Consider the following 23,653-nt stretch of genomic DNA (forward strand, 5'->3'; position numbering starts at 1 on the left):
TTGGGAGGACTCCCTCTTCTTTGATTGTTCTGAATAGTTTGAGAAGAATTGGAGTTAGTTCTTCTTAAAACGTCTGGTAGAATTCAGCAGTGAATCCATCTGGTCCTGGGCTTTTCTTTGTTGGGAGGGCCTTTATTACTGTTTCAATTTCTGTCTCAGTTATGGGTCTGTTTAGGTTTTCGATGTCTTCCTGGTTCAATTTAGGCAGGTTGCATGTGTCCAGGAATCTATCCATTTCTGATAGGTTTCCCTGTTTGCTGGCATACAAGTCCTTGTAGTAATTTCTGATGATTCTTTTTATTTCTGTGGTGTCTGTTGTTACATTTCCTTTTTCATCTCTGATTTTATTGATTTGGGTCTTTTCTCTTCTTTTTTTAGTTAGTTGGGCCAATGGGGTGTCAATTTTGTTTATTTTTTCAAAAAACCAGCTCTTCGTTTGGCTGATTTTTTGTAATGTTTTTCTTGATTCAATCCTGTTGATTTCTTCTCTGATTTTAATTATTTCTCTTCTCCTACTAGAATTGGGTCTGATTTGCTGTAGGTTTTCTAGATCCTTGAGGTGAATTTAGAGCTCATCTATTTGGTGCCTTTCCAATTTCTTGATGTAGGCACCTATTGATATAAACTTTCCTCTTAACACTGCTTTTGCTGCGTCCCATAAGTTTTGGTATGTTGTGCTGTTATCCTCATTTACTTCCAGAAAGTTTTTGATTTCTCTTTTGATTTCTTCTATGACCCATTGTTCATTCAGGAGCATGTTGTTCAATCTCCATGTGTTTTTGTATGCTCTAGGGATTCCTGAGTTGCTAATTTCCAACTTTATTCCTTTATGGTCTGAGAAGCTGCATGGTATGATTCTAATCATTAGTCACTTTGAACGTGAATGGCCTGAACTGTCCAGTTAAAAGACACCGATTGGCTGATTGGGTTAAGGAACAAAACCCATCTATTTGCTGTTTACAAGAAACACATCTTTCCAACAAAGATCCATACAGACTGAAAGTGAAAGGCTGGAAAAAGATATACCATGCCAACAGAAATGAAAAAAGAGCGGGCGTAGCCATCTTAATATCGGACAACATAAACTTTACCACAAAAACTGTTAAGAGAGACAAAGAGGGACACTATATCATGATTAAGGGATCAATTCAACAGGAAGATATAACAATTATCAATGTATATGCACCTAACTACAGGGCACCAGTTTATCTAAAAGATTTATTAACGGACTTAAAGGGAGACTTAGACCCCAATACAGTAGTACTGGGGGACTTCAATACTCCACTCTCAGAAATAGACAGATCATCCGGTCAGAAGATCAACAAGGATACAGTAGATTTAAACGACACTATAGCCCAAATGGATCTAACAGATATATACAGAACTTTCAATCCTACAGCTAAAGATTTTACATTCTTCTCAGCAGTACATGGAACCTTCTCTAGGATTGACCACATACTAGGCCATAAAGCAAGTCTCAGCAAATTCAAAAGAATTAATTTTTTTATTTATTTGACAGGTAGAGTTATAGACTGTGAGAGACAGAGGCAGAGAGAAAGGTCTTCCTTCCATTGGTTTACTCCCGAAATGGCCACTATGACCGGCGCTGCGCCGATCTGAAGCCGGGAGCCAGGTGCTTCCTCCTGGTCTTCCATGTGGGTGCAGGGGCCCAAGTACTTGGGTCATCCTCCACTGCCCTCCTGGGGCAAAGCAGAGAGCTGGACTGGAAGAGGAACAACCAGAATTAGAACCCGGTGCCCATATGGGATGCTGGCGCTGCAGGCGGAGGATCAACCAAGTGAGCCATGGCACCGGCCCCATATCAGGGACTTTTTTAGTAGGGCTGGGTATGAGGATGTCATCCACATCTTATAATACAATGCTCTGTTTCAGTCTTAATTTTCTTAAAACTTTATTCAGAATTTCCCTGAAAATAGTGTGTGGAGTGGTGTTCTTTAATGCTTTGGGTAAGATAATCAAGCAATACTATTGCTTTTGGTTGAGTATGGGTCCTCTAATTCAAAAGAAAATATATCCTAGGATTCAGAATCCAAGAGTATGCAGAGCAAACAATGCATCTTTTAAATACCACACTGTATAAAATTTGTTCTCCCAGGAGATATTAACTAATAGGATGGAAGGATTAGGTACTACAGGATGTATGTCTCAGACTGGGTTGCTGAAAGCCATAAGATTTTGTACAAACGTGCATTTTCCTATTCTTTGCTTTTTGACAGGTGGCATGGTAATATTACACAGGGATCTGCATGGCTTGATCAATCCCTGGTCTAAGTGCCTATTTATTAAAGGAACGATTCCTCGCATGGCTTCAAGGGTTGCTGCTTTACCTGTGGTCAAAATTCTGTTTCAATTTTGCTTTTACCTGCATGGCATGGCTATTTATCCTACTTGGCCACATGCCCACATTTCTTGGTTAACTTGGTTTCCAACACCTGGATGAATCTCTTCTTTCTTAGGCACTGGTATATTTTGCAATAATTCCTTGGATTCAAACCTTCAACTTCTAGGGACTTGGAGCTCTCTCAGTTTTTTTCCTAGTTTACTGAGATTCCAAACTTAGATAATATGACTCTCCTTAGAAGGGGAACAGGGCATTCTGGTATACACAGAAAGCACCATTTCAGCATTTTTGACCCTGTGTTACAGACCAAAGTTTAGAAACCTCTTAGTCTATCCTTATTTTTTTTTTGAGATACTGCTTTTATATTACATTCTCTATAAGAAAGATCTCCCTTTACAGTGTTTAGCCCAAGTGTATGGGTCCAATATCCAGCAGCAGCTAAGGTTACCTGGGGATCCTCAGAGGAGACAAGAATCTGGTAGCCTGGTGCCACCAAGGAAGCCTCATACCCATCACATATTATCTTTAGTTGAAGAGAGCTATCTTGACTTTATCTTGCCTGATTCCATTTGTCGAGTGGGGGATAATCTGGGCAGTCTCCTTTCGAAGGACCTTCTGGTGTACAACAAAAGCATTGATTAACCCCCACTTTTACTGGAGGTCTGGGGGCCCTTGGTGGGGGCTGGGGTCACTCACCTTAGTCTTCTTGTTCCTCTGGTTACCTCAAGCTGACTAGAGTGCCACAGGTAACAGGTGGCTTATCTCTATATTTTTGGCATTTAATTATGATTTTTTATTTACTTATTTATTTTAAAGTCAGAGAATGAGAAAGAGAGAGAGAGAAATAGAGAACTTCATCTTCTGATTCACTCTCCCAAATGGTCAAAAGAGAAAGATCTGGCCAAAACTGGGAACTAGGAACTCCATCTGGGTCTCCTATATGGTTGGCAGGAACCTTAGAACTTGGGCCAATATCCACTGCCTTCTCAAGCACATTAGCAGGAAGCTGGACCAGAAGTAGAGCACCTAAGACTCAAAATGTCACTCCAACATGGGATACTGGCACTCCAAGCAGTGGCTTAACCATCTCCATCTATCCTTTTGTCTTTTCCCCCCTTCCTCTTCCATATCTTAGCTGTTAGTCTAAAGAAAGCCTGCACTAACAAAGAAGAGTTAGTGTCAGGGCCTACTGACAATTTTTGAAACTTTCTATGAATTCCTGGGGCACTTTAAGCTATGAAATAAGTATTACGAATCACTATATGGCCCTGGGTCTTGGAGTTTCAATCAGTATATCTCCTAAGAGAGTCTCACAATCTTTGGAAGAAGGCAGAGGGATTTCTATCAAGTCCCTTTAGATCTTTCTTAAATTAGACCAATTAATAGATAGCTAACTCATTAGTTGCATAGCTCTCAAGAGGATACTCCCAAAATATCCTGACTTTTCATGGTAACTTAGGTCACTGAGAACCCACTTTAGATTCTGTCCCCAGCATTGCTCACTCAGTTGTGTGTTTCATTCTGGATCATACTGATAACCCTATAGCTGTAAACAGAACTACTGCCTTCTTCAGCAGTAGGTAGGGTGTTGGCAAGTTTTGGAAATCTGCTCAAGTGAAGTTCTGAGTGGGAAAAATTCCCTTGAGAGCAAGTTGATAACTGTCTCCAGGTTTGCTCTCAGTCTTCCAGTGTGTGCCTTCCATTAGCATAAGTCAGAAGTGAAATAGGAAACATGTACATTTATGAGCACACATTCTCCATCACGTACTTGGCCTAAAGGATAAATCATGGTGCTGGCACTGTGCCTGCAGTGCCAGCATCCCCTGTGGGTGCCGGTTAGAGTCCTGGCTGCTCCACTTCTGATTCAGCTCTCAGCTGTGGCCTGGGAAAGCAGTAGAATATGGTCCAAGTCCTGTATCCATGTGGAGGACCCAGAGGAGGCTCCTGGCTCCTGGCTTCTGATCTGCCCAGCTCCAGCCTTAGCTGCCATTTGGGTAATGAATCAGTGGGTGGAAGACCATTCTCTTTCTGCCTCTCCTTCTCTCTGTGTGTAACTCTGACTTTCAAATAAATAAATAAAGCTTTAAAAAAAAAAGTATGAGTCCTAGGTTTATGGCAGGTTATTAGTCTAGCCAAGCTATGTTTTGTTTAAAAAAATTCTAACTGTGTTGTGGTGTTGAAAATTCATGTTCCTTCCCTTTTTTGTGACTCCACAAGGACTGTACAACCTTCCTCTTCACGTTTCATTTCCTCTGTGACTGAACAATCCTAAAAGAGAGAGAGAGCTAGGGACAGGCTCCAAATTACTCTTACTGGGCCTGGCAAGATTTTCTTGAACTCCTTTCAGCAGAATGAGGATAAGGTCAGAGGCCAAATCCACTCATGGGTTGGGCAGAGGCCAAGAAGAGAGTTCCTCATGTCAGAAACTCAAGTCCTGGATTTACAGAGTGAAAGAGATGAGATTGAACAAGGAGACTGGGGGGTGTGCTGAAAGAGAGGAGCAGCAGACTGAAGTAAACCTCTGAAAAAAAATGCATGGGAATGTGAATCCCATAAGGAAGGTCCAGGGTCCCATCAAAGGGCAATAGTAGAAAAGGCAAAGAAGCAAGGACAGTTAGGTGCCAGAAAGCCAGTCTGACAGTAAGGGCTCTGAAGTGGAAGTTGGGCATCTTTGACAAGATTTGTAACCATCTAGTTACTCTGGGGGGACTCAAATGTCATGCAACTTTTATTTACAAACTGACTGCAGAGGGGACTCAAACACATCTCTCTCTCTCTCTCTCTCTCTCTCTCTCTCTCTCCTTCTCTCTCTGTATCTCTGCCTTTCAAATAAATACATAAAAATCTTTTAAAAAAGCAGTTAGAACTAACAGAAATTAGGGATAAAGAACACTGGGAAAATTAATAATAAAGAAGAATATAAATGGAGAACATTCCAAACAAATAGGAATACACACGTAAACCAAACTGTAACATATTGAACCATGGATGCTCTTTTAGAGGAAACTAAGATAATGATAAAGCTTCAGGAATCATGGTTCAAGCACTGTAAATTAAAAATTTATGGCAGAATGGGGCCAGCGCTGTAGTACAGTGGGTTCATGCCCTGGCCTGAAGTGCCAGCATCCCATATGGGTGCCATTTCAAGACCTGGCTGATCCACTTCTGATACAGCTCTCTGCATTGGCCTGGGAAAGTAGTAGAAGATGGCCCAAGTCCTTGGGCCCCTGCACCTGTGTGGGAGACCCAGAAGAAGCTCCTGGCTCCTGGCTTTGGATCAGTGCAGCTCCAACTATTGCAGCCATCTGGGGAGTGAACCAGTGGATGGAAGACCTCTCTCTCTCTCTCTCTGCCTCTCCTCTCTTTGTGTAACTCTGACTTTCAAATAAATAAATAAATCTTTCAAAAAAAAGACCTATGGGGATATTTTTAAAAGCATGATATACTATGGTTACAGTTTGCTTCATCTTGCAATTTAAAGGAGGAGGAAAGACTGTGCAATAATGACTGTAATGACAATAATTTAATCAAATAACAATGGATTGGTTAATATATGATGAGCATTGATATGCAAACCATCATCTAAATTGATGCTAATACCGACTACTCTGAAAGACTTTGTCTATAGCAGGAGAGATAATTGAGAATATTGAACACTTCTAAAAGGAACAGGTCTGAGTTGAGCAATTAGCAGGAAATTCACAAAAGCAGCTTGAAGGCTCCAGCATTAGGGAGGCAGAAAGAAGAGTACAGTCATGGAAGTCACCCACAGCATCTGACCTACTTTGTGCTTTTGTCCTGGGCTCAGTCGTGGTGCCTTTGAAGATCTTTGTTGCTTATCATGACACATGCCCTTAGGTTACCCAAAGGAAAAAAAAAAAACTTGGATGCACAAAATGCAGAAGTAATAATGCTGAGCCTAACTTTCCCCATTCCCCATACATATGACCATTTTTCCCAGTATCGGGAATTGAAACAGGTTTGTTCTATGGCTGAATTTCACCAGCATTTTCTTTTTTGTAATATTTATTGTATTTATTTGAAAGACAGAGTGGCACAAAGAAGGGGCAGGAAAGAGAGAGCAAGAGATATATCTGCTGGTTCACTTCCCAAATATCTATGGTGGCCATGGCTGGGCCAGGATGAAGCCAGAAGCCAGGAACTCCAACTGGGTCTCCCAAGTGGATAGCTGAGGCCCAAGTACCTGGACCACCCTCAACTGCTTTCTCAGGCTTATTAGCAGGGAACTTGATCAGACAGTACACAGAAGGCAGCTTAGCACACTGCGCATGATGATGGCCACTCAGCACCATTTTCATTCACTCATTGAGAGGGAAAAATATTGCTGTACCATCCAAGGGAGATCTTGGGCTTTGTGGGAGTGGTGAGCTCTCTACGACCATTTTTTTCCTTTTTTGATATTATGAAACAATATAAAAACAGTGCAGGGAGGAGTGCAGACATTCTTTACACAGAGTCTGTTTGTAACACTCATTGAAGTGGAGGCCTGAGTGCCCTTCCCATATCTCAACCAGTCAATACTCCCTGTGAATGCACTGGCCCTGCCCCAGTCGACTCTATCTCAAGCATTTCATAGTAAGCAACACGTCAGTCCTTGTCCTCTGAGATGAAGTCTGGACACCTAAGTACATCATGGAATGCCCCCTGTTCGTCTCCAAGTGTCAGGATTTCTACTGCTGTAGCTTTTTTCTCATTCACTCTTAGACTTCTCTCTTTCAAGTGCCATAGCCAAGAAAGTCACTATCTAGGAGAGCACTGACCTGAGGGCAGTGGGACATAGTTTTGTGTATGTGTGTCAGGTTAAACACAATAAGGAAATGAAACAGAAGATACTCATTGCTCACAGGTTCCAGAGAGATTAGATGTGCTAACAGGAGGCTGATGGGAAGTCTGGAGGTGGCAGGGAGCTCCCCCAGCAGGTGCAGTGGAGGTAAGGATTAGAGAAAAAGAATCTAGGAGACTGAATTTTTAATAAGGTCTATGGGCATTCACCCTTGGCTTTCCCAGAGTTTGGAGTGGCTAACTGAAAGAAGACATGCACAAAGGGGGAACTTACTTACAGGATTCTCATGCTGACCATTAGGTTTTATCGTGGTCATTGGCTATGGGGTGTATAGGGTTTGGGGTCAGTGAGATGCAGGTCAAGCCAGTTATATTACAAACAACCACACAAGTAGGGGATGTTTCAACTAGGCCAAAGGTTATGGGGCACATCTCAGTTTCCAAAAATTATATCAGGCTTAAAAATGAATGCTGAGGCAACAACTATGCTAAAAAAAATATGTACTTATCTGCTGTTACTCAATAGCACCAAACAACGGCATGCTCCCTGCTTCTTGCCACACTTCCCTGCCTGCAATGTGCTGCTTCTCATCTTCTTTACATCATGCCTTTGTGGAGTGCCTAACCAGCTTTTATTTTTCTGTGTAATGGTTGCTTATTTTTTTAATAACAGGTAAGATTAATTATTTCCTTCTTTTTGCAACCACACAAACTGGCATAAACTTCTATCATTGTAAATAACATTTTATCATATTTATTTACACATAAGGCACACATTTTAGCCTCATTGACTCAGACAAGCTAGAAACCAAAGTCTTCATTTTGTTTGAATCAAGATAAATAGTCCCTGGCACTACCCTTTTAAGGGATTTAATATACTCATCATCATCAGAGTTGTTAAACCACTCTTATTCTTGCTGAAATGTTAGTTTATTCACATCATCATAGTTGATCCAAGTACACTAATGCTGCTGCTTTTTTTTACACATTTCAGATAAAACTATATGGATAAAGTTTCTTAGTATGAGTGGGAACCAAGGGTCTAATACTGAGTTCCAGTGGAAGCATCACATGTTCATGGAGAGTCTCATTTGTCTCGGAGATCACCACCACCTGAGCTCCTCTCTACTCAAAGGCACATTTCATTTAAGCTTTTGTTTGGGGCTTCACGAAAAAAGAGAATGCTGTCTTTTATATCCAGTACAGAATTTTCTGAGATAACATAAATAAATAAAGATAATAGAGATGGATGAGGTCAGATAGATGACAAACAGATAGATAGATGATAAAAGGGCCCTGCAACCTGGTTGGAAAAGTGCAAAAGGAAAAGAACATAAAAGTCACATACAGTTAATATCCTAATAAATTGATCCCCAGTCTCTGTGACAGCACAACTGAGTTTTTCTTCATCACTTTATCTCAGAGGCCAGAACACTCCCTGGATTGGCAGGTCCTTCTTAGATATTGGGTAAGTACATTAAAATTATGATCTCCAGGCTCAAATGTAGGCCCCTTGAAGACAGCAGCCATGTATGCTAATGTATCATGAGGGCTTAGTTCATGCATGTTAATTGGATGAAGGAGATGCCCACATAAGCCCCTTGAAGACAGCAGCTATCTATATATGCTAATGTCATAAGGGTGTGTGTGTGTGTATGTGTGCATGACCATATTTTCTGGATAAAAGAACATTTATGGAACATGTAAGTGTATGTACAAAAACAACATCCTATTGTTAACAATAAGTTTGTCTATATAGTACCTAAAAATAGTTTCTACATTTGCACAAGAGAAAAAAACTACAAACAAAAGGAGACAGAATGGACTGTAAAAACTTCCTGGTTCTTGTTCAATCATATAATGTCTCAGACAAACTATTTGCCCTCCATGTATATTCATTCTTTATCTACAAAATGAGAATATCCATAAGCTTCATCCAATCACATAAGTAAAGATCCAACTAGGTATAATGTATATGAAAGAGCATCTAGAAACCATGTAAAACCATGTAAATGTAAAACTAGTATTTTAAGCTCACTGTCAAAGTAACATTCACTTGACCCATAAGAAGTACTTTGTGGGAGTATGATTTCAAAGGCCCTGTATTATCACTATGAAGAATTTGGTATTATTTAATGATGCAAAGTTAAGAGAAATAGGCTGAAAAAGAAAATCCATGGGCTCAATCCAAACACTACATGAAGGCAGTTGCAAAGCTGGAGAAGAGAGGGCAGGGATTTGTTTTAATGTTTCCCTTCTTGAAAATCAGAACTTTACATAGACCTATTAAAGGAGGAATATAAGGAAGAGAGATGTGAACAGATACTATGTAACTGGAAATAGACAGATTTGAATTAATGTTTCCAAGAGGGTAATGCCATTACCACAAAAACGAGGTTGAACTACTCACCATTCAAAAGCTGATATTTGAGATACTAATGCAAAAAAAAAAAATAGGTTTACTCAAGAGGATAGAAACCTGGGGAGATAGAAGACATAATTTTTACCAAGATCATTTCAAATTCTCAGGAAAGCTTTTAAAAGAAAAAAGAAAGGGGACATGGAGGTGAAGTCATGAGTAGGGGAATCAAAGATAGGGCCAGCTGCGTGTTGGCCTCTGGCCAGGTGTTAAGGTGCTGGTTGGTGTCACAGGGATTCTTCAAGCCTACAGTCACAAATTCAGTCCTCTGATCATGCTTTTTGGGGAAGGCCAGTTTACTATGTAACTTGAGTTGGATTTCTCAAGGCCTCTTTCTGGAATTCTCAAGTAAGCATTATTTATCAGTTAGGTTAAACACACTCTGGTTGCAAAAACTACAGTTAACTCTTGTTCAGCAAAATGGAGTCACTTGAGCTACTGTTACAAATTCCCCACTGTGAATCCTTCATCCCATTTCTATGAACTATGGGGTACAGATTTCATTCTGCTTACTTCCTGCTGAATGCAATCAAAGAGAAGAGGATCTGGGAATGAAAGGCACTGCCATGGTGACGTGATTGATTAGTTCCTTTTATAGGAGAGAGATGTTCAAACACATTTATTTGGCTGCTAGTTTAGATGTTTGTCTGTAAAATTTTTTGCAGACACAGTAGAATAGCCTTAAATCCTAAATAAGTTCCAATTACTTACTAGGAGTGTTAATCTTATTTTTACTAACACTTGTTTTTACCCAGAATGAGGTATACTGATATAAGTGCAGGAGAAAGAACTGGCCACTATATAGACATCATCTTCGTTTACTATAATGTAGTCTAAGGCTTCACTGTTATCTAAACACAAATATTGAGTCAATATCCCCAATCTTAACCATTTTCTTCCATGTACAAAGAGGTCAGAGGACCATTTTAGCCCTCCACTGTGGATGCTATGTACAGATTCCAGCTTTGGATGTGAAAATACCAAGCTTTGTATCTAGTAATTATCTCTCTTTTGAAATGTCAGCCCTCTGTAAGGTTTGTAACTCTGAAAGAGTTCTTTGAGAAAGTTACTATCATGCAATCATGTATATGAACTCTTCCTTCATAATCCCTTAGCTTTATCTGTTTTTGTTTAGGGCTGACATTAGTGACTCCATCTTAATTATGGTATGGTAACTTTCATATTCCTCTGTTGTAATCAAGACTTTTTGCTGAAGACATCACTGATAAATGATCATCTTGGAATGATGATGATCAACCTGTTCTGGTTATTGTCCTGATCTAGTTCTACTTCTGGCCAGATATGAGTAATAACTAGGAGTCAGTGTCAAAAACTCCTTTGGCCATAGTTGAGTAACAAAAAGATTTTAGAAGAAATGGTTCTTAGGCATTTCCACCTGGAGTCCATGGTTAAATTTAATTTTGTCTTACAGGCAAGAGTCATCTCAAAGGACTAGGTCAGCATTATTTTGCTGGAAGTTTTACTTCTGTAGAACTCTGAGAGACAAAAGGCTTAAAACTCAAAAAGTAGAAAATAAAACCAACAAGAATATAATAAACCAAGTTTGCATCTTGAAAACAATTAACACAGGTATTATCTAACAGCAGGAATTTTATAGTTTGAGATTTGACTATCTGTATAAATGAAGACATTTACCATTTAGTAATCTCAGATTTAGAAAATTCTCAATGTTAGGAATCCCAGTTTTAAATGTTTTTCAACTACAGTATTTAATCTATTGAATTTTATGGCTTACTAAGAAGTAACAATTTCATTTATTTACTGTAAGATGGGGAACCTTCACACCAGGAATTCAGTGATTATGTTTAGATATGCCCTGTTTCTGATCCAGCGTCCTGCTAATACATAGCCTGGGAGGCAGCAGAAGATAACCCAAGTGCTTTAGTCTCTGCCTTTTGCTCAGCATAATGGAGTCAATTGAGTTACTATTTCAATGAGACAATAATTGGTTCATCTTTTAACAACTTTGTGATTTTAAAAATAACAACTATATGTCATTTCAGTGAGGAATTCTTTAGAAAGATTTTGTTGTTTTTATTTCTCTGAATATCCACACTATGCTCACTATCCTCGCTATCTTAGTAGTATTCAATGTATTAAAAGTATCAGCTAATTTACAAAAAAAAATCATTGCAGACATAAAAATTGGTGAAGTCTAAGTGAAATCAGTGATATTTATAGAAGATATGAAAACTTCAATATGCTCATGGAAAAATGTCTTCAAAAATAAGTCTATTTTGGTTTAAAAATGTTTTTAAATTCACGTATATTGCCTTTTTTTTTTTTTTTTGATGGGCAGAGTGGACAGTGAGAGAGAGAGACAGAGAGAAAGGGCTTCCTTTGCTGTTGGTTCACCCTCCAAAGGCCGCCGCGGCCAGCGCGCTGTGGTCGGCACACCGTGCTGATCCGAAGCCAGGAGCCAGGTGCTTCTCCTGGTCTCCCATGGGGTGCAGGGCCCAAGCACTTGGGCCATCCTCCACTGGCCTGGAAGAGGAGCAACCAGGACAGAATCCAGCACCCCAACCGGGACTAGAACCCAGTGTGCCGGCGCCGCAGGCAGAGGATTACCAATTGAGCCGCGGCGCCGGCGTATATTGCTTTAATAATAAGCATTTTTCATGAATGTTTTTGAAGAACCCTTGTGTGTATATATTTCATCTTTTTGCACCAAAATAACCTTATCTTTTAATTTCATTTTCCAAAGTCTTCTTAAAGTACCCTGTGTAACTAGAAACTTCTAAGATTTAACACTGAAACCAACAAACAATAAAACAATCCAAGAAAGAATTATTTTTGCTATAAATGCAAATAACTAGGCTTAAGATATTTTAAGGTTTGAAGAAGTACAATACAAAGAGGAGCCAGAAGATGCACTCAAAGCCAGAACAGGTTTATTTAGATATAGCCCTGAGAGGGGCTCCCTACCACAGTGCTCATGGCAGGGAGGAGCTCCAACAGGCTGAGGTTTATCTAGTTAGGGCAGTCAGGGGTCCTGAGCCAGTTTGCCAGAGCTTTTCAGACTCATGGCTGTGGGCTAATGGCTGAGATGTGTTGTGAGGAGGAATGCAGGGGATTGGAAGTTTCTCAGCAGAGCAGGAATGGGGACTCACTCTCAATCATGCCAACAAGGAACCGGACAGTGGTGGGAATCTGCCTTTCATTCTTGCTCCATCAAATGCAGCAGTAGAGGATAACCCATTTACCATGGTATCAAAGAAAATTAAATATATACAAATAAAATTAACAAGAAATATGGAAAATCATTATGAAGAAACTTTAGAACACCTTGGAACATATCAAAGTGGGCCTGAACAAAAGGAAACACTTTACTGGCTAGGATGACTGCCTGTTATGAATTTTTATTTCTCCTAAAGTTAATTTAAAAATGCCATGTCTCACTTCGTTAATCCTCTGCCAGCACTTCTGGCATCCAATATTGGTGCCTGATTCTAGTCCCAGTTGCTCCTCTTCCAGTCCAGCTCTCTGCTATGGAGGATGGCCCAGGTACTTGGGTGCCTACACCTGCATGGGAGACCAGGAAGAAGCACCTGGCTCCTGGCTTCGGATCAGCATACCTCTGGCCGTGGCAGCCATTTGGGGGGTAAACCAATAGAAGGAAGACCTTTCTCTCTGTCTCTCTCTCTCATTGTCTAACTCTATCTGTCAAATAAAAAAAAAAAGTAACACAATTCTAACACTTTCCATTCTCTTAATGAAGCAAAATATTTTTATTCTACACTTAACATAGAAAATGAAACATTTAAATATAGTCAGGAAGACACAGGGGGAAAATGGAATTATAGGAAAAGCAGGGCCATAGAGGAGATCAAAACACAAAATACATGGTACGTTAGCATGAATAGATAAACAGGTCAGCAAATGGAAGTGAGGACATAGAAACAGTACCAAATACATACGGAAGTTTAGTATATAATAAAGAATTTCATCATTGGAACAATGGTAGAATTTTTAATAATATTATAAAAACTGGGTAGAAATTTGGCAGTTTGGAATGCCCATACAAACATTAAATATAAGAATAAACCTCAAATGGATCTGGAATCCAAATGTAAAAAATGAAGTTACATAGATATTAGAATAAAACATGGTGAATTTTTTATCTCAGTTTAGGGAAAGGTTTTCTATGACTAAAAATCAGGCAATGAAAGAAAATATTATAAATTTAACTTCAGAAAAACAAAACTTCTTTGCAGACTAAAATTCCAATATCAAAGTCAAAAGATAACTAACAAGCTGGCAGAAAATACTTATAATGTGTAGCATGGGAAAAGAGATAATATTCCTAATATACAAATAACCAAAAACCTAATAGAAAAATTTATCAAAAAAGACAACTCACACTCAAAATATTTAAAACTGGCTCATAAATATATAAAATATGCTCAATCTCATATATATAGAAATTGGCATCAAGACAATTTTAGTTTATCATTTTTCATGATTCAAATTTGATTGTGATAATACATTCTGTAGACAAAGAACATAGGAAAATCCTTAGTTCTGTATATTACTGGTGAAAATGAAAACACATATAACTTTGTTGAAGGAGAATTTGGCACAATTTTATGAAACTACACATGTACCTACATTTGATTCTGCAGTTCCACATGTAAGGATGTAAGGATTCATCTGTATAACGGTCTTCATTACACCATTGTCTGTAATTTCAAAATGTAGAAACAAACTGAATGTCCAAAGTAGAACACCTGAATAAATAACGCTAAATACATACAGAGGACTATTAATAGTCCTCCCCCTCCCCCTCCCCCTCTCCCTCTCTCCCTCCTTCCCTCTATTTCTATCTCTATAACTCTGCCTAAAAGAAAGAAATACCCAAAGTGGTTGCCAGCTGAGCACATCCACTCCCCACATGCACCTGAGCTTCACTCCCCTGCATGCACCAAGCACCAGGACACTCCTAGATTTTACTATGTGCAACACCACATGCAGCAGATGCCATGACATTGCCAAGATTTACATAAAAGGGCCATGGAAATGGACAGTACTAAAACTCTGTCCCAAAATTTGCTGCCTCTGAATATTCAGTCAAACACCATTCTATATACCATCCTCTATCCTATACAAGGATGACCCCAACTTCCACTGGGGCAGCTCTCCCTCATGGGGTTTCCCACACCCTGAATACATTTTTCTTTGCCTTTAAATAAATTTTGCTTCTCTGCTCACCTGTCTCCGCCTCCTCCTTAAATTCTTTCATGTGTGGAGACAGGACCATGAAGGAAGCCAAGCTGGGGGTCTCTCCCACAACAGACAGAGCCAAACAAACAGCACGCTTAGTCATCCCAGGTAAACGCAGGCCAAAACGATGTGTAACAAATGATCTTATCATCGGCTTGAGATATCACCCCATGACAGCAGAGTACCTCATTGCCCCATATCAGCAGGAAGTAGCTCTAAAGACAGATCATCCTCCCCTTACCCCTCCTGGACTTTTGGGGCTAATGTAATCCCATACAACTCTTGCTTTATTAAAACCAAAAGGGGAGAGTGTTAGTAAAATGGCGCAGTCTTATTTGTGGTGCAATCTAGGATCTAGCCCCAGCCGCCATTGCTGGAATCCAGGTGACCCCATGGCCCAGCCACTGGTATTAGTTCCACCTGCATCCTAATGGGATTCCCTGCTCCTACTTCCTTGCTCACCCCCCACCCACAGCAAAGTTTTAAGAGGACCTGTTCTTCAACACATGGTTCCCTCTCCCTCCCTCTCCCCCCTCCCCCTCAACCCCTCCCCCTCAACCCCTCCCCCTTTTCCTCCCCCTCATGCTTTCCTTCTCCCTCTTTTCCTTTTTCATTCCTTCCCTCCAGTCTGTCCGGTTTCCCCACCAATAAGCCCTTTCCCTTAAAAAAAAAAAAAAATGGTGCTATCAAGTCCTCTTATTGGAGTACCAGGTACGATTTGCCTTGAGATAAATTATATTTGAGTGAGAATTCTTTTTGCTTTTGCAGTTCCTTGGTCAGATGGCCTATAATGCACACCACATTCTAATTTAATACTTACTCAATGTATTAGTACTTATTCAATAATGATAAATATTTCATACTTATTCAATAGTTTCCTTTCTCTTCTGTCATTGTGGAGAGGCTTTTGGGGTTGGAAGGAGTTTTTGCTTTGAATTTGATTCCTTAAAAATTCTAGCTACAAGGGCACAACTCTGGTAGTTCCTGTATTGTGCAAATGAGCTGGAAGGTTTGCGGTTACACAAAAGTCAAGTCAGAGAGCATGAATTATATAATCTCCATTCTCACCCTCTGCTTTTTTGGGTTTACCAGTCAGATGGAGCACACTCCCAAATTCAAGATTTTAATATTGCATAAGCATGCATAGGTAAAACCATTTCTAAAATCCCATCAAGATCACCTGGAGGGTCGGATGACAAGAGAAGCTGTGGGATGATGGCTGCAGGGCTGCCCTTAAGAGCGAACACCTTTCTGTACATTTGAAATGAGTATGTAAGAATCCAGATTAGCAGGCTGAAAATAGTCCTTTTGATTTGGACAAATTAATATATTTTCTAAAGGGGGGAGGGTTCTTAGGCTTCATTCCAAGCAAATAAACTATGGGTATTTATAAGATGAAAATCATTCCATGAAAGCAAGAATCTTTAATGAGAGATAAACAGAGGACTGAAAAGACAGAAAATATATGAGGATTAAAGCCAATTCTCCTTTTTCAGAACACGCCTCCTCTCTGCTCCGCTCTTCCTGAGCTCTCTGCTCCCCCGGGGTCTCTCTGAGGAAGGGAATGGGCAGGGTGGGATGATTTATCAGACAGGTGACTCCCTTCTTTCGTGATTTCCCGTAAAGAGGAGGGAGGGTACAGCTGCTTCCACTGATAATAAATTACAGGCTCTGTGGAGGACTCTGTGTAGGCAGCGGCCTGGCTCAGTTTTCAATCTACAAGAGTCCCTCCTTGTCACACTCCAAGAAGCTAGGAAAGCAGACTTGATAAATAGACTTGATCAGGAAATAACGGAGAACGTGGATAAAAGATTGTGCTCCCAAGTGAAGGCAACCAATGTAGATGCTCCAGTCACCCAGAAAAAGGTAAATATATGGTGTATTAAGGTGGTAAATATCAACAAAGGAAAGGAAATCCTGTAACTTACACCTTCCTTGTCTCATTGCAAAGAAACTCAGCATTTCTATTTGGATTTCCAGCAAAGCTGATATTGAGAACCTACCCAAGATTCGCAGGATTCCACATGCCTTTCTCACCAGCTGATTTTATTCATCCAAAGGCTTCTTTTCCCTGGGCCCTGAAGTTTTCAGAAGTATTCTGCAGTGTTTTCAGTCTACAGCATGGAGAGGAACAGTGGCCACTGCATGGAGTTCTGCAACCAGTAGACTTTGCTTTCCTGACAAGCACATTCAGACGGTCGCCACATTGAGGAGTACAGTGGCGGCCAGGGAAGCTGGCTCTCTACCAGCTGCCATGGCTATGGAAATCCAAAAGCACCAGAGGACCATCAGGGGGGATCGCTAAGGATCCTACCTGAAGCCTTCCTGCTAAAGGTAAGTTGGAGAAAACTGAGATGTATACAGAAGATGGGCAAATAACCCATTGGTTTCCATAAATGGTTTCTTGAGACCTTCTAGAACTTCCTGACAGATCTAAGGGCATATCAAAAGTACTCTCTATTCCTTATTACCTTTTTCTGGGCTCTCACTGATTTTCCAAACTCAAGTTAAGAAAAAGTTAATAAACTGTCTAGGACTCTCTACTACTCAAATCCTTTTTTTTAAAAAAGATTTATTTATTTATCTGAAAGAGTTACATAGAGACAGGCAGAGAGAGAGAGAGAGAGAGAGAGAGAGAGAGGTCTTCCATCCACTGGTTCACTCCCCAATTGGCCACAATGGCCAGAGCTGTGCAGATCTGAAGCCAGGAGCCAGGAGCTTCTTCCAGGTCTCCCATGTGGATGCAGGGGCCCAAGGACTTGGGCCATCTTCCACTGCTATCCCAGGCCATAGCAGAGTGTTGGATCAGAAGAGGAGCAGCCGGGACTAGAACTGGTGCCCATATGGGATGCCGGCACTTCAGGCCAGGGCTTTAACCCACTGTGCCACAGCACCGGCCCTATTACTCAAATCTTAACAGCTACTTAGTTTGGAGGACAAGTTAGAGAAAAGAAAAGAAGAAAAGGATGAATTAAGAACAGCCATGTTAGCTGCTCGGTTATAAATCGTTTCTAAAGGGAATGACTTCTCTACTTGGCCAACTATGAAGGAAAGGTAGGCAGATGAGAAACAAAAGTCATTATTGCAAGGAGCCAAGGTGTCAGAAAAAAGAGAAATTGCAGAAAGAGGTTCTCAAGGATACAGAAATTTGGGAACATGGGAATCAAGAAAGACCAGAGGTTATGGAGTAAGTAGCAAAAGGCTTAAAACGGACAGATTTAGAGAATCTTGAAAGTGGGAACTGATGCTACTTATTCAGCAATTTTCTTAGGAATTTCTGACTCTCACTGTGTGATAGACTAAGCACAGGATGTTGGTATTTGGGACTCGCCTTGTTCCTATTCTCAGCATTTCCATAGGCATAGGTCTTCTAAATGAAGAACATGTTTTCTTACTTCCTCCTGAGCTCCTGTATCCACTGGGAGAGACATACTTTAAGACAGCTGTTCTGACTTTGGGACTGTTGTCTGAGAAATTTTCTTCTGTAGTTTATCTGTCCCCACCCTCCACCTTTTCTTCTTTTTTCCCTCTCTCTCTCTCTCTCTCTCTCAGATGAGTCCAAAAATCTCTGAGCCCAAGTTGCTTATTGGAGAAATCCTGCATTCTCAAGGATTGAGACAATAGTGCTCTTCCCACTATGCTTAGAGAACAGCCACCAAGAACTGTGGCCATAATGTGAATGTGGTAGATTCACAGGGACAGCTGCCTTGGCTGCCTCTGAGGTCTGCGCGATACATTTTTATGGATGACATTTAATAAGGTACCACTCAACAGTAGAGTGAACCTCTAATACAACCACAAGGATGGATCTCAGGAACATTAGGTTAGGTTAAAGAGTAAAACCCACATCTTTCCATTTATATGAAATTCTAGATAATTCTTAGAGTGACAGCAGATCAATGGTTGGCAAGAAGTACACCTGGTGAATAAATTTGCATTTCCTCTTTCCTTCTCCTTTCCTACTCCTTTCCTTCATAGCCTCCTATTGCTTGAAACCAAGTTTAATGAAAGTGAAATTGCAAATCAATAAGATTATCTTGAGTTTGATCGGGAGCAGGAGCGGAGAGTGGACCCCAGGGAGCTCTGAACAGCCCCACCGCAGCCGGCCTAGTTACCATCACACCCCGGGAATAGCCGGGCCCAGTCACCATCACCGAAACCAGGAGCAGCGAGGCCTAGAAGCAGCAGCCAACTGCACCACCCCCCCAGCCACCCCAGCCCTCAGCACTGCTGAAACAAAGCCCCAAAGCCGGGCACCACAGCAGGGAGCGGTGGCCGCCGGCGGGGACAAGAAGGTCATCACAACGAAGGCTTTGGGAACAGTAAAATGGTTCAATGTAAGGAACGGATATGGTTTCATCAACAGGAATGACACCCAGGAAGACGTATTCGTACACCAGTCTGCCATAAAGAAGAATAACCCCAGGAAGTACCCGCACAGTGTAGGAGATGGAGAGACTGTGGAGTTTGTTGTTGAAGGAGAAAAGGGTGTGGAGGCAGCAAATGTCACAGGTCCTGGTGGAGTTCCAGTGCAAGGCAGTAAACATGCAGCAGACCGTAACCATTGTAGATGCTATCCGCGTCGTGGGGGTCCTCCATGCAATTACCAGAACTACCAGAACAGTGAGAGTGGGGAAAAGAATGAGGAATCGGAGAGCGCTCCCGAAGGCCAGGCCCAACAACGCCGGCCCTACCGCAGGCGAAGGTTCCCACCTTACTACATGCAGGAGACCCTATGGGCGTCGACCACAGTATTCCAACCCTCCTGTGCAGGGAGAAGTGATGGAACGTGCTGACAACCAGGGTGCAGGAGAACAAGGTAGACCAGTGAGACAGAATTTGTATCGGGGTTATAGACCACGATTCCGCAGAGGTCCTCCTCGCCAAAGAGCCTAGAGAGGACGGCAATGAAGATAAGGAAAACCAAGGAGACGAGACCCAGGGTCAGCAGCCACCTCAGTGTCAGTACCACCGCAACTTCAATTACCAACACAGACGCCCAGAAAACCCTAAACCACAAGGTGGCAGACAAAAGCAGATGATCCACCAGCTGAGAATTCGCCTGCTCCTGAGGCTGAGCAGGGCGGGGCTGAGTAAATGCCCCCTTAACATCTCTACCATCATCCGGTTTAGTCATCCAACAAGAAGAAATGAATATGAAATTCCGGCAATAAGAAATGAACAAAAGATTGGAGCTGAAGACCTTAAGTGCTTGCTTTTTACCCATTGACCAGATTACTAAAACTATCTGCATTATCTATGCAGCATGGGGTTTTTTATTATTTTTACCTAAAGATATCTTTTGGGTAACGACAAACGTGTTTTTAAAAAAAGCCTGGTTTTCCTCAATACAGTTTTAAAGGTTTTAAATTGTTTCATATCTGGTCAAGTTGAGATTTTTAAGAACTTCATTTTTAATTTGTAATAAAAGTTTACAACTTGATTTTTTCAAAAAAGTCAACAAACTGCAAGCACCTGTTAATAAAGGTCTTAAATAATAAAAAAAAATTATATTTTTTTAATTGGACTGCAAGATTCCAGTTGATTTATGTTTTCTTTTGGAACTTCTAAGCATGGATAATCTTCAATTGCCTACAAGATTATAAATCAATTATGTGTGTAGATCATAAATCAATTTAAGCACTCACTGAGGCATTTCTGAAAAATATTTTTGGAAGATTTATTTATTTGAAAGGCAGCGTTACAGAGAGGCAGAGACAGAGAGAGGTCATCTATAAATTGTTTCACTCCCCAGATAACCACAATGGCAGCCTAAAGCCAAGAGCCAGGAACTTCTTTCAGGTCTCCCATGCAGGTGCAGGGACCTAAGCACTTAGACCATCTTCCACTGCTTTCCCAGGCCATAGCAGAGAGCTCCATCAGAAGTGAAGTAGCTGGGACTTGAACCAGTGCCCATATGGGATGCCAGTGATGCATACCTCTGTCCCACAATGCCAGCCACCTGAAAATTTTTTTTTTCATTTTTTTTTTTTTTTGACAGAGTGGACAGTGAGAGAGACAGAGAGAAAGGTCTTCCTTTGCGGTTGGTTCACCCTCCAATGGCCGCCGCAGCCAGCGGGCTGTGGCCGGCGCACTGCGCTGATCCAATGGCAGGAGCCAGATACTTATCCTGGTCTCCCATGGGGTGCAGGACCCAAGGACTTGGGCCATCCTCCACTGCACTCCCTGGCCACAGCAGAGAGCTGGCCTGGAAGAGGGGCAACCGGGACAGAATCCGGCATCCCGACCGGGACTAGAACCCGGTGTGCCGGCGCCACAAGGCGGAGGATTAGCCTAGTGAGCTGCGGCGCCGGCACCTGAAAATTTTCAATGAGAAATCCCACCGTGGGTCTTTACCCTAAATAGTGCAATCCCATGGGTTTTAGAAACCTGTTTTCCCACTTTTGATGACTACTTTTGACATAACTACTTTCAACAATTTGTAAAGATCACACTATTAAAGGGAGATATAATTGACTATTTTGATTATTCAGTTCATCAACAAATGCTGAGTAATGTCAAGCAGACAGAAGTAAGTGTTCCCTCCTACAAAATTAATGATGAACTCCATGATCTCTGCACCAGGTTTTACTCAGCTCTATGTTCCTAGAAGTTATCTAATTTATGAGATTTATTCTAAGGACACCAACATACAGATCAAAATACCTGGGCTCAGAACAACTAGTGTTCACAGAGATGAGATTCTCCCAAGTTAATCATGCCCTCTACTGAGCCTGGCTTTGCAACTTCTGTTTCAGATTATGTCATTGTCTCTTTTTCATATAGATTCACTCATTCCTGATTCAGAGAAAGCTTATCGTAGAGCTCTTTATAATACATCATGATTTATGGGTGTACATCCTTAACCAGTAAGGATATACAAATATATAATACAAGAAAATTCACATTATTGTTAACCTTAGGAACTTACTGAAGAAAAACACTGTAAAACATCTGTAACTGACAATCTTAGTTTTTCTTTTTTACTTTTATGATACATTTTGCAATTGAAGTAAGTATTAAATGAACCACGGAGAGGCAGTGTAGTCCCAGAAACTATCCTTTAACTATCCTTTTTTTCCTATGAAAAGACAGGAATCCTTTGAATCCAGAGCATTCTAATGTTATTCTCAAAGATTTTAGCATACATAGGGATGAGAAACTGATCTGCCACATCTCACTCTTATTATTTGCTCTAATTCCTTACAAGTAGAAAACTATCCGTTTTTGAAACATCCTCAAAAATTGTGCAAAACAAAAAAATGGTTTCACATCAAGGTCATAAATTGAAAAGTTTTATGGGGTAGCAAAGGAAGGGATCTAACATTCGCTAAGGATCTTATTTGAGCCAAACAACTGTTAGTAATTTTACTAAAAAAAAAAAAAAACTTCCATGGCAAAAATCTAGAAGCAAGAATCAAATGATATACTGTAAAAGTATAAGAAAGATTTGTAAAACTAAGCAAAAATCAAACTCATAGTAAAACACTTTAGTTGGAATGACAGAAATTTTTTGATTCCTGCTCCAACTGCAGGTGATACTAACCCCTAATTTTGCCATCTACTAAGTGATCTCTATTAAAGGAAAACTCAGGAGACAGGTAATTATTAAAAGAAGAAAGAATTTTTAAAAAGTCATCTTGCAATGTTTTGCTAAAAATGACCAGATTTCAAAATAACTGGCTATAAAAAAAAACTAATAGAAGATATTTATAGTAAAAACAATAAAAAATGTTACCAAAATTAGCATTAGTCTGTTCCAGGTGAGAAAAATCATAGTTTATGGATTTGATTTTCATATCTATGAAGGTCAAAGTTCATCTATCTCCAGTCATCATTAGTATTTCAAAAGTCAGAGAGGGCTCAAGACTTCACTTATTTGGTAAATAGTGATCCACAGAATGCTTTAGATTTTTAAAGTTTATTTTAGGATAAAAAATGCCTTTTTCTTGCAGCTATAAACTGCAACGCTTAGTAGAAATGACAGCAGGACAAGGTGTACATCGATGCTCTTTCCATCTGTGCTGAAGGGTTCTATTTCTTTTAACTTTTATTTAATAAATATAGATTTCCAAAGTACAGCTTTGGGATTATGGCAGCTTTTCTCCCCATAACCACCCTCCCACCCACAACCATCCCATCTCCCACTACCTCTCCCATCCCATTGTTCGTCAAGATTTATTTTCAATTATCTTTATATACAGAAGATCAATTTAATATATACTAAGTAAAGATTTCATCAGTTTGCACCCACACAGAAACACAAAGTATAAAGTACTGTTTGAGTACTAGTTATACCATTAATTCGCATAGTACAACACATTAAGGACAGAGATTCTAAATGGGGATTAAGTGCACAGTGACTCCTGTTGTTGATTTAACAATGGACACTCTTATTGATGACATCAGTAATAACCCTAGGCTCTTGTCACCAGCTGCCAAGGCTATGGAAGCCTCTTGAGTTTGCCAACTCTGATCTTATTTAGACAAGGCCATAGTCAAAGTGGAAGTTCTCTCCTCTGAAGGGTTGTATTTCATCCCCAAGATGAAGACTGGAATGCATTCATTTATTCAGCTATTCTATAATTCAGAATCAATAGTTTGAAATTTTGTTTAGTTGCTAGTTTTGTTTTATTTAAAATGTCCTGTTTGATACGCTTAGCAAAACTAGACCATAGGAAATGACAGCTCAGAATTTTATTTCTCTCTTGGGGTACTGTGAAGCCCCCAGGGCCAGAGTTCATCACTTTTATTTGCTATAAGCACTTTTATAAGCTTCTGTATTCCAAAGCTTGGAGCCAGAAACCATCCAATGCACAACCTCTAAA

General features: G+C 40.5%; 2 pseudogenes; one reads left to right on the top strand and one right to left on the bottom strand.

Moving 5' to 3' along the window:
• LOC100340676 (pepsin F pseudogene) overlaps positions 1-14,976 on the bottom strand; it is a 28,089-nt pseudogene extending 13,113 nt beyond the window's left edge.
• A 3,831-nt stretch (positions 14,977-18,807) lies between these two features.
• LOC100340418 (Y-box-binding protein 1 pseudogene) lies at positions 18,808-20,776 on the top strand (annotated as a pseudogene).
• Positions 20,777-23,653: the final 2,877 nt, after the last annotated feature.

This window comes from Oryctolagus cuniculus, chromosome 4 (assembly GCF_964237555.1).
Source record: "Oryctolagus cuniculus chromosome 4, mOryCun1.1, whole genome shotgun sequence".
NCBI classification, from domain to species: domain Eukaryota; kingdom Metazoa; phylum Chordata; class Mammalia; order Lagomorpha; family Leporidae; genus Oryctolagus; species Oryctolagus cuniculus.